This window comes from Leptodactylus fuscus, chromosome 11, assembly GCF_031893055.1.
Source record: "Leptodactylus fuscus isolate aLepFus1 chromosome 11, aLepFus1.hap2, whole genome shotgun sequence".
Taxonomy (NCBI): Eukaryota; Metazoa; Chordata; class Amphibia; order Anura; family Leptodactylidae; genus Leptodactylus; species Leptodactylus fuscus.
In genome coordinates, this window is record NC_134275.1 from 16,450,969 (window position 1) to 16,463,606 (window position 12,638).

The window sequence follows — 12,638 nt, forward strand, 5'->3', positions numbered from 1 at the left end:
CACAGGGACCTGGGTCAGGGGAGGGGCTAAAGTCTCCCAGAATTTTGTAGGAGACCTGAAGGTGTTTCTAGGCCTGTAAGATTGGGCTTCACTTCCTCTTCTCAGTCACATCATATTCATGCTGCAGCTCAGTCCCATTCAAATGAGTGGGGCTCAGCAGTAGCATGGTCATGTGACCACAGACATGATACCACTGCCTGAGAAGAGGAGGAGCTCAGTATCCTAGTCCTGGACAATCCCTTTAAACACTTATTTGTCTTAATAAGTTATATGGGTGGGGTAACCTGCACCTTAAAGGGGGTATCCAGGCCGATGATACTGAGATTCACGGCATCTTTTCAGGAAGTGACATCACATTCATTCTGTAGCTCAGAACATTTCAAATGTATAGGGCTCAGCTGTAGCATGGTCATGTGACCAACAGACGTGATGTCATTGCCTGAGAAGAAGTGGAGCTTAGTATCCTAGTCCTGGACAATCCCTTTAAGGTGCACACTACCCCGCCTATATAAGTTATTAAGGCCAGGCGTATGATATTGAGCTCCACTTCCTCTTCTCAGGCAGTGACAACCGTTTCTTACATGACCCTGCTCGAGAACAGGCTCCAGCAACGCCTCTATCTTCGGCTGGATCCTCCCCTTCTTTCGTCGTCTTTCTACGGCGTCACCTCCGACGCCTGCGCAGTTGGCTCTGCCAGTGAGACACTAGTAGAGCCGACTGCGCATGCCGGCCAGCAGCCATAGTTCCGAGGCCGCAATTGCGCGCAGGTGCAGCCAGCTCTACTAGTGTCTCACTGGCAGAGCCAACTGCGCAGGCGTCGGAGGTGACGCCGAAGAAAGACGACGAAAGAAGGGGAGGATCCAGCCGAAGATAGAGGTGTCGCTGGAGCCTGTTCTCCAGCAGCAGTGGGGACGTCCCCATTGCATTTCCAGCGCTGACGCCCGCCCCCATCGCTGCAAGAGAACTAATTTGCATACCGGTAAAAACCGGTATTTCTAAGGAACGGCTCGGTGGAGATCACATCTAAAGGTAAGAGACGAATAGCCTTTCTAAAGCCTATTCCGACGTCTTATCCACAAAAAATTTAAATGGTAGAATCCCTTTAAGACTGAGGCCCAACGTTGTGGAAATGCAGCATTTTTTTGTTGCAGATTTTGCTGCATTTTTTTTTGAGCCAAAGAATGACCTGAAAAGGAATGGAAAATATAAAGGAAGTTCTTATATATTTTCCTTCTGTTAAATCCACTCCTGACTTTGGCTCCTAAAACCACAGCAAAATCTGCAACAAAAAAAAGCTGCGTTTCCACAACATGAGGCCTCAGTCTAGGGCGCCATGTGGCGTAAATACTGTAGTCTCCTGCAACGGAAACGCCACAGCAAAAACTGCAACATTTTACTGTCCCTGCAAAGTGGATGGGATTTTAGCGACTGCCATCCATACATTGCAGAAAAATACCCACAACGGAAATACTGCAATTTCCAAAACCGTTGCATGTTTGGAAATCGTAGCAAGTCAATTATAGCTACAGAAAAGCTGGCAGAGGAAAACTCTGCAGACTTTCTGTGAAAAGCGCTGTAGGAAAAACCGCAAAGCATTTCAGCCATGGTTTTTCTTGCAATACTACGTGGGGCCTTATGCCAAGCCATGAGAAATATGTATCCTCTATCCTTACGATAGAGGATAAATACCTAATTGGTCTGACTGCTGAGACCCCCGCCGATTCTGAGGATGGGTAGGGGTTATAATTATTATTCCCATTCTGAATTTAGCAACTGGGGGCAGAGATGGAGGGGGAGATGAAACTAGCGGCAGATATGGAGAGGACACATGAAACTGGGGGTAGATGAAGGGGGCACATAAAATGGGGGGTGAATATTAAGGGGGCATTAAACTGGGGACAACTGGAGGGGGACATTAAACAATGGGGGTCACTGGAGGGGGACATTAAACCGTGGGAGTAGTTGGATGAGGACATGTCTGCCTCTAGTTGTCCTCAGTTTAATGTCACCCACCAGCTACCCCTACAGTTTAATGTCCCCTTCCAGCTGCCCGAGTTTAATGTCCCCCTCTAGTTGCCCCTGTTTAATGTCCTACTTTATCTGCCATTAATTTATTGTTCCCCTCCAACTACCCCTACTGCTAACGTCCTCCTCCAGCTGTTCCAGTTTCATGTCCCCTCTAGTTTCCTCCAGTTTAAACTGGGGCACCAGGAAAGGGACCTAATACTGGGGGGCAGTTGGAAGGGAACATTATAAATGTGGGGACATATAGTGTACGGGTGACTGTAGGAGGATTATACTGTGTGGGGACACATGGAAAGATGATTGAGAATGGGCAGAGTCAACGTAAAAGTGGGCAGAGCTAAATTTGCCATGGCACGCATACCACACCACACATTTTGTCCCTCTTTCTATTCTTCCAAAGTTGGGAGGTATGTATACATAGATGCACACACTCATGAACACACATTCATACATAAACAGTTGGGACATGTGGGAGTGGGTAATGGGGGGGGGGGGGGGATTGTCCGGGGGTGAATGGATACACACACCTGTACACATACACATGTATACGCACACATATACATACATAAGTACAGATATACACACACATACACACCTATTTGCATATACACACAGACATGTATACACATACGCACACACATTTTCACACCTATACACCTAATATACAGTACATGCACTCATATGCGCATATAAACACACGTGTACACATATACACACACATACAGATACATACATATACACAAACACACATATACAAACAGATACACAAACACACATATACACAAACACATATACAAATACATATACACAAACACACATATACATACAGATACACAAACACACATATACATACATGTACTCAAACACACATATACATACATATACACACACACAGATCCTCATGTAACTCTTGGCATTCACTGCAGTGAACTCTTGGCACTGCACTGCATTGTGTGTAAGTGATATTTTAAATAAAGTTAATTTGGAAAACTGTTACTAGATGATAGTGTCATTTTGTCAATAAAGTTATCTATTAGGGGGAATAAATCATCCATAGAGGAGCCCTGGAGGAGATAGTGGAGCTGTTTGGTGCAGACACTGACAGACATGGGGAGGGGTGTAGTGATATTTGTGTATGTTCTGCCCCTCGTATTACCTGTCATATACCTGGGCAGCTCTCACTGTATACCAGAGGTCACATGACTGATACCATGACTGATGGCCGTACACTCATACAAGACTTGTAAGTGAACATGACGTCAGCATGAGGGTTGTATACAATATAGTTGCCAATCTGACCAGGGATTGGGCCAGAAGGGGCACGGCCGGCCACAAAGGGGCAGAGTTTTTGGGCATTCCTGGGTGTCACAGGGACCTGGGTCAGGGGAGGGGCTAAAGTCTCCCAGAATTTTGTAGGAAACCTGAAGGGGTTTCTAGGCCTGTGAGATTGGGCTTCACTTCCTCTTCTCAGTCACATCATATTCATGCTGCAGCTCAGTCCCATTCAAATGAGTGGGGCTCAGCAGTAGCATGGTCATGTGACCACAGACATGATACCACTGCCTGAGAAGAGGAGGAGCTCAGTATCCTAGTCCTGAACAATCCCTTTAAACACTTATTTGTTTTAATAGGTTATATGGGTGGGGTAACCTGCACCTTAAAGGGGGTATCCAGGCCGATGATACTGAGATTCACGGCGTCTTTTCAGGAAGTGACATCACATTCATTCTGTAGCTCAGAACATTTCAAATGTATAGGGCTCAGCTGTAGCATGGTCATGTGACCAACAGACGTGATGTCACTGCCTGAGAAGAGGAGCTTAGTATCCTAGTCCTGGACAATCCCTTTAAGGTGCACACTACCCCGCCTATATAAGTTATTAAGGCCAGGCGTGTGATATTGAGCTCCACTTCCTCTTCTCAGGCAGTGACAACCGTTTGTTACATGACCCTGCAATAGCTGAGCCACATTCATTTGAATGGGACTGAGATGCAGCCTGGCTATGTGACCAAAGGACATGATGTCACTTCCTGAGAAGAGGGAGGTGGGGCTCAGTATCATACGCCTGGACAACCACTTTAAATTGTAGGAAAACAAAATATGGAATCATTGAAATAAAGCACTATGTGAACAGACATCTAACATTCCTATTATGTTGCATGTACAGACATCTCAAATTCCATTCATATAAAGCAGTGATGATAAGCATAAATATACATCTAATAACATCAGTGAGTGATGCGTTGTGTGAACGTGCACTTAGTAGAGATGAGCGAACACTGTTCGGATCAGCCGTTCCGAACAGCACGCTCCCATAGAAATGAATGGAAGCACCTGGCACGTACACTTTGCTGGTCGCCGTGCCCGGTGCTTCCATTCATTTTTATGGGAGCGTGCTGTTCGGAACGGCTGATACGAACAGTGTTCGCTCATCTCTAGCACTTAGTGTCCTCCACTATACATATGTACTTACAGCTGGATTTCAATAGTCACACCCCAGGTGTAAATGTGAAATGTAAATCTAGAATGTTTTTACTTCTGGTTGTCTCCATGCAATACAACTGGAGAGGTGGCTACCTGATACTACCAAAAATAGCCCTACAAATAAATGTGTGTGTGTGTATATATATATGTGTATGTATGTATACATGTGTATGCACCTACCTGAGACTCTCTGGTCTTCCTGCAGGTCTTGGGGCTTCTGGACATCTTCACCGGTCTTGATAGATGACTTCTGTGCTTCAATTGAAGAGGTCTTGACGAATCTTCTCTTCTTCGCACATTTCCGGTGGGCTGTTACATCTTCTCTCTCATCCGGGATGGCAGAAGGCATCTTGGAGGATTTGTCTGGGACAGTTCTCTTCCTCTTCTTGGATGTCTTCTTCTCTTCATCCGGTGAGGTCGGGACGATACGTCGCTTCTTCTTCCTCCTGTTGATGAAGTCCTCTTCATCTTTCACGTCCTGCTCATCAGCCGATGAGGCCAGGACAGCACTCCGTTTTTTGGGTGCTTTCTTGAAGATTAAATCTTCTTTCGGCATCACTCTCTGCGCATCAGCCGATGACACAGAGGTAGGTCTTCTTGTCTTCATTCTTCTCCTCCTCAAAACAATCTTCTTTTCTTCCAAATCCATGAAATCGCTTTGCAGTCAGCCAATGCTCCAACGTCGCCAGTCAACTCTAACTGTCTCTGTCACCTGCCAGTCACTGCTCATAGCTATGCATGAGACCGGCCGCACGGCTGGCACTGGCATGTGATCAGTAACTGACCGTTACAGGTCAGCCATATCTGCCATTGACTTATATTGTACATTATCCATGATCTGACAGTATTTGCTAATAAATTGTAATGGATGGTAGACCAAACAACAAGCAATGGTTACACCAAATACAATGCAGTGAGATATGGCCAATATATTATGTAGCATGCCCCATGGGGTGAGATTTGGTGGGATTTGCTCCACAGTTTGCTTTGTGACATATAATTCTTACACTATTGATGAATGAGCCCATTTTATCACTTTTACTGAGATTTTTGGCACAATAAATAAAAGTTCTATAAGTTGTTCCCCTCAGAAAACAGACCATTGTTCATAAGCAGAGCTGGGATTAGGGGTTGGCCAAGTAGACGCCATTCAGGATACCAGGGGGTGTAAACTCCTAAGGATAGGCCATAAATATCTGACTGTGGGGGCCAAGAGTCAGTCCCTGTACGGACCAGCTGTTCGGTGGTGTCCTGTCTCATCCTTACAGGGTCATGTAAAGATAACTTAAAGAGGACCTTTCACATCTTCTGGCACTCGTGGCTTTATATACTACTAGAAGGCTGACAGGGCGGTGAGTTCAGTGCAGGGCAGAGTGCTGGAGTTATCTGTGCCTCTGGTTTTGGCATTGATATGTCAGAAGGGCCTTAAAGCTCAACGTCATCTGACAGTACAATGCTATGGATGAGCACTGGCGGGTGGGGTGTTCCTTACCATCCAGCAATGACACTGAGCAGTGAGGTCCGCCCTTCTCCAGCACCCGGGCACCCATCAGGAAATTCACCAGTCAGCTTTCTAGCAGTATATAATACCACGGGGTGCCAGAGGACATGAAAGGTTCTCTGTAATCCCTCCATATACTGACATGTTACATAGGGACATACAATGTCTGACAAAAGTCAGTAAACCCCGCACATTATTGTAATAATTTCATTCTATGTTTTCATGGGACAACTCTGAAGATCTGACACTTAGATACAATGTAGAGTAGTCAGTGTACAGCTTGTATACCAGGGTAGATATGATGTGCCCTGACAATCCCTCAGCACACAGCCATTAATGTCTACAATAGTGTCAGTATTTTGTGTGGCCACCATTATTTTCCAACGCTGCCTTAACTCTCTTAGGCATGGAGTTCACTCGAGCGTCACAGGTTGCCACTGGAATCTTCTTCCATGAGGACGTCACGAAGCTGATGGATGTTAGAGACCTTGCTTTCCTCCACCTTCCGTTTGGGGATGCCCCACAGATGGGTTTAGCTCAGGAGACATGCTTGCCCAGTCCAGCACCTCAGTTCCTTGAGCAAGGCAGTGGTCGTCTTGGAGGTGTTTGGATTGGTTATAATGTTGGAGTGCTGCCCTGCGGCCCCGTTCCTGCAGGGAGGGGGTCCTGCTCTGCTTCAGTATGTCACACTACTTGCTGCATTCACGTTCCCCTCAATAAGCTGTAGCTCCCCACAGCCGGCAGCCCCGGACCATGACACTCCCCACCATGCTTCACTGCAGGTAGAACACACTGGTCTTTGTACTTCTCACCAACTCACCATACATGACCGACTCCATGTGAACCACATAAGTTTATCGTGGTCCCCTCAGACCACAGGGCATGGTTCCAGTAATCCACGTCCTTAGTCTGCTCGTTTCTTGTGCATCATCTTTACAAGAGGTTTCCTTCTGAGATGACAGCTATGCAGACCAATTTGGGTCAGTGTGTGGCATTGTATGGTCTGAGAACTGACAGGCTGACCCCCCCCCCCCCCTTTATTATCTGCAGTAATGGTGGTAGCGCTCATACGTCTATTTTACAGACAACCTCTGGATATGATGCTGAGCACCGGCAACTTCTTTGGCTGACCATGACGAGGCCTATTCAGAGTGGAGCCAGTATTGGTGCTGCAGCTCAGTTTCCGGATCTTATCGCCCGAGCCATGTTTATGTACAGCAACAATTCTTTTTTTCAGATCCTCAGAGAGTTCTTTGCCATGAGGTGCCATGTTGAACTTCCAGAGACCTGCATGAGATAGTGTAAGAGAGATATCTCCAAATGTAAGACATCTGCTCCCCATTTGCGCTTGAGACCTTGTAACAGTAACCAGTCATTACATAGGGGTATGAAAATGGGTAAATGGGCACAATTTGTTCATTTTCACTTAGGGGTGTTGTCACTTTGGCTCCCGGGGGTTTCGCCATTATTGGCTGTGTGCTGAGGGATTTTCAGGGCACAACAAATTTACCTTACTATACAAGCTGTGCACTGACTACTCTACATTGCATCAGATCTTCAATGATGTCCCATTACAATATAAAATGAAATAATTACAAAAATGTGAGGGGTGTACTGACTTTTGTGAGATACTGTAGGTATAGGGAGTGCGGAGGTAGCAGTACCTTGGACCGGGGATTGGTAAGGAAGGCCACTGGTGCACGGCATAAGTACTTGGTGAGTGAACCCCAACAAATATTGCTATTATTATACTCTGGGGTCTCTACAGAGACCTGTCCAAAGGCCCAGGGGAGGTGAGCGAATATCAGTAACAGTGTTACTCACCTCTACCGCGTGACTCCATACTGACTTTTGTAGTGACATCACAGCTGTCATGTGAGTTACTGAACCCAAAATTTTGGCAATATTTGCAACACCATAGGGGCAAGAATGGAATATTATACTGTCTATAATTTGGCCCAATCATCGGGGAATGCCACTATGGCTAATGCCCATGAGCCGGGGGCAGAAAATAAAGAGGAATTGTTCACATCAAATTCCTTTTTACTTTCCGACCTCTAAACAGGTTCTATCGACTTGTATGGAATGAATTGTCTTACAGTCCTCTCTGTAGGTCCGCCTTAGCAAAAAATAACACCCAATGTCAGTTGTTTTTTGCTGCAGTGCACACGAGTTGCTCCAAAAGGGGCCCACAAATCCGGAAGCCGGTCCTGGGCACTAGGAACCTCAGCCCAGGACTGAATGCATCCTAACATTAAATTAAAATGTATACTATAACCTTATTACCAAGATATAACACTATTATATCTGCATTATGAGGAAGCTGCTAACACCACCTCTGGCTTGGGGGCGCCATTAGATAGACCTTGTAAAAGAAGTTTTTCATGCATGTTCTCCTAGCTTTCTATGGTAGTCATACAGTAGTCTTGTGCTAAACATTTGCCTAAGGGTGCATTCACACTACGGAACGCCAGCGTGTATCACAGCCGTACACGCCGGCGTTACAGCAGGGCTGCCGGACACTTCCCATTGATTTCTATGGGAGCCGGCCTGCGAGCGCTCCCCATAGAAATGAATGGACTGCTTTTTTCCATTCATTTCTATGGGCAGCGCTCGCATGCCGGCTCCCATAGAAATGAATGGGAAGTGTCCAGCAGCCCTGCTGTAACGCCGGTGTGTACGGCTGTGATACACGCTGGCGTTCCGTAGTGTGAATGCACCCTTAGGCTGAGGCTGCACATAGCGGAAAAGTGCCATTTTTTTGCCAGAATTTGCTGCAATTATTTGAGCCAAAGCTGAGAGACTTCACAAGGAATTGGCGATATAAGGGTAAGTTCACACAGGGTTTTTTGGTCCAGAACCTGAGAAGGAGTACGCCTCAGAATCCGGACCAAAATACGTGTAACTGGACCGGCATCCAGTCACGCCCTCCACTCCGGAATAGGCCCAAATGAATGGATTTTGAGGCAGATACACTAAGGGACGCCTCTACTACTTCTTCCTTCTGCTAAATCCACCCTTGGCTTTGGCTCAATAAACACTCAGCAAAATCTGCAACATAAAACACAGTTTTTCTGCAACGGGTCACCTCAGCCACAAGGTAAAGAGAAGGTTTTTTTAGAATATTTTTCAGGAGACTAACTCTTTTAGGGTTGAATTGAGACACTGGCAAATAGTTGGGGTTTGTGTTCACTTGCAAACTGCAGTATACTCTCTAACAGATGTGACTATATACTCTATAGGAAAGTCAGCTCGGTAGAAGCCATGGTGCAGACCCAAACAGTCAAAGACAGACACACAAAATTTGCAGCAAACTGGTTTATTTAGGAAAAAAGAAAGGAAAGTAAATAAACCTTGACTTCAGGAACAAAAAAAAAAAAAAAATACAGCCTTAACTTCAGGCAAAAAGAAGAAAAAAAAAAAAAAAAAACCTGCTCGTCTGAGCAAATAACTAAACAAACCTAATTATACATGTGGCTTACTAGCAGACACACGAACAAAACAGGTGCAATATTGTCTCACCGGACTCAGGGTTACAGGACAGACCTACACACCTCCTTTCACTCCATGGATCTGCATTGGAGCGCAGGATCTGCAGCCTTTTTGTGGACCAGTAATGAGCCAAGGACTCACATCTGGAGCTGAGGTTTACTCAAGACCCGCACTAGACCACACATAAGTTAAAAATCTGGGGGAGATATAGCGAGATTCCAGCACCCTGCCTGTCACCTCTTCACAATTCACACAAGATTGTCTTTTCAGATGTTTATTTTATTTCTTTCAGGGTCCATGAAAATCCCAAAGAATGAGAAAAACAGTCCAATGATACCGCTAGACTGTGCACTATGCCAGGAGAACAACGACTAGGATGATGCACCAAGGACTGGTCAGTCTATAACAGATCACTCAGATGTAACATCAGACAGCGGCTCACATTTAGTATTACTGCCGCGTCTGAATTTGTATATAACTGGAGCCTCTTAATTCTAAGACGTCTACTGCCTGCAGGGGGGGGGGGGGGGGGGCAGCTGCCCTGGGCCCTCCATTAATGCTTTACTTTTAACTAGATCGGTGTCTGCAGATATCACTCTAGTTAAAACCCATCCTGCAAGTTAACAGTCTTGTAAACTGCAAGCCGCTTTAGACAGCACGTCTGCTCTCAGCATCGGACGGCAGCGTGATGATGTCATAGCATGTCACCGTATAGTGGTCATATCAGTATAAGTAAGCTGAGGGCCCACTTGGACACGTGACACATGCCACCCTGTGTTCAACCCCTAGCTACTAGAGATGAGCGAATACTATTCGAAACTCCCATTTCGAATAGCACACACCCATAGGAATGAATGGACGCAGCCGGCACGCAGGGGGTTAAGCGGCCGGCCACTTCCATTCATTCCTATGGGTGCGTGCTATTTGAAACGGCCGTTTCGAATAGTACTCACTCATCTCTACTAGCTACGCCTTTGTTCCTAGAATAGGCTATTCCACAGATTCACAGTCCTTACAATGAAGAGGACTTGGCACACCTGGAGATTAAACCTTATTTTTTCTCCAAATGCAGGGACTGCCCCTTGTCTTTGGAGGGGATTTTACATGGAACTGCTTTTCAGGAAGTCAGTTGTGCTTGAAGTGAATACGGAACTTGTCAAACCCACAATTATTATTAAAGGCAGTGACATATAATTATGAAGCAGATGTTCACGAGCCACATAAAATCTCCGACAGCTGTTACTGTCACATTCGGGCCTAGCTGATGTGAGCTAAAAGACATTACAATATGAAAGGACGTCAAATGGCGGCTGATGTTCCGCTCGTCAATGAAAGGATGAGCGGGAAGCAAAGTCATGTCTATTATCAAAGAAACTCTAAAATGGATATTTCTGGAGACATTTTTTGAGCATCTGCCACAGAAATTTGGATTTCTATTATTCAGCACAATTCAGTGTAGACTAATATAGTAAATATATTTGGCGCCTTGTGGAGGGGCGAATTCTCATTCTCTTAAATGTAATAGTTTAACATTTTGTGGTTCAATATTACACAAGTATAAAGTGCGAAAATATTCGGAACATAAGATGGATTCAATACAAATGTCCTAGGTGGGTATCGTAAATAGCAATACACAGAGTCCTAGACAAAGACATGATAGCTAGAGATGAGCGAATACTATTCCAAACTCTAGTTTCGAATGTCTCGCTCCATAGGAATGAATGGGAGCGGCCGCACGCCGGTGGCCGGCGCTTAACCCCCCCTTGCAGTTCGCCGGCTCCCATTCATTCCTTTGGGAGCGAGTTATTCGAAACTAGAGTTTCGATTAGTATTCGCCCATCTCTAATGATAGCACCAGATCGTGCATGATCTTATTACTCACCCCCAAGACAGGTGAAGTTTCAGTATTAACCCATTAAGTACACAGCCTTATTTCTCAAATCTGACGCATCCCTTTATGTAGTGAACAAAGAGCGAAATAGTCCAGGTGTCAGGCAGATTTACCGGCTTGAACATCATGCTCCTGATTATCTATGATGCGAGGAGTCCCTGCTTTCCAGCGACATACTGTCCCATATCGATTACAGTACGGGACAGTACGTCGCTGAGAGGCAGGGACTCCTCGCATCATAGACAAGTACGATGCTAGGGGTCCGGCTCCCAACATGAAGTTCAAGTTGGTAAAATTGGCTGACACATGGACGGTGTTTCTCAGGTGAAACATGGTCGTGTGATGCCCCCATTAAGGCATTGGAGTAGCAGCACGTGGCTGGTACTTACCCTCTTAATTCTTATTGAAGCAGTAAGGCCTGGTTCACATCTACGTTCGGTAAGACGACACAGGGAGAAGGCGTTCCTGAAGAAGATGGAGGTGGCACTGGAGAGTTCTCTCGCAGCATTGGGGACACCCCCAGTGCTGTGAGAGAACTCATTTGCATACCGAAGAAAACCGGGATTTCTACGGAACGACGGCGCGGAGGAGACATCTAAAGATAGGAGAAGAATAGCCTTTAAGGCTATTCCTATGTTTTAGTCAGAAAAAAAAGGGTATCCAATAATAGGATCCCTTTAAAGTCTATGTGGTTGACTATTAACCACTTTTTAAGGGTGAACATAGCTTAATTAAAAAAAAAAAGTTTTTCCCAAAAAAATATAAATGAAATGAACAAGGCGTACGACTCAATAAGTTACAATAACAGGCGTAATGACTTCCTGAACGCTTTATATTTTGTGGGTACGAGTTTTATGGTTTATAAAACTAAAAAACTATAAAATATAGAAATGTGGCTAACAGGATAGGACAGCGGCAGCGAGAGTTAAATTTTATGGCAATATGACAACTCACAGCACCCAGCGATGTGGCCCCTCTCACTCCCTGTGGGCGCAGCGACATATCTGGTACAGATGATGATTTACCACTCACCGACAGATGCTTCCTCTGCTGCGCAACCCAAAGCTGTCAGATCTTATTAGGATGGCGAATGACAGGGGACACGATGCAGCATGTCAGCTGAAGGAGTGACAAATCAGTATGTCTTATGTACGAAGGGGAAAACGCAAATGTCTTATGAGCCGGAACCCATCATGCTTCATAGTAGATGAGGTTGGATAAAGACATTAGTCCATCAAGTCCAAC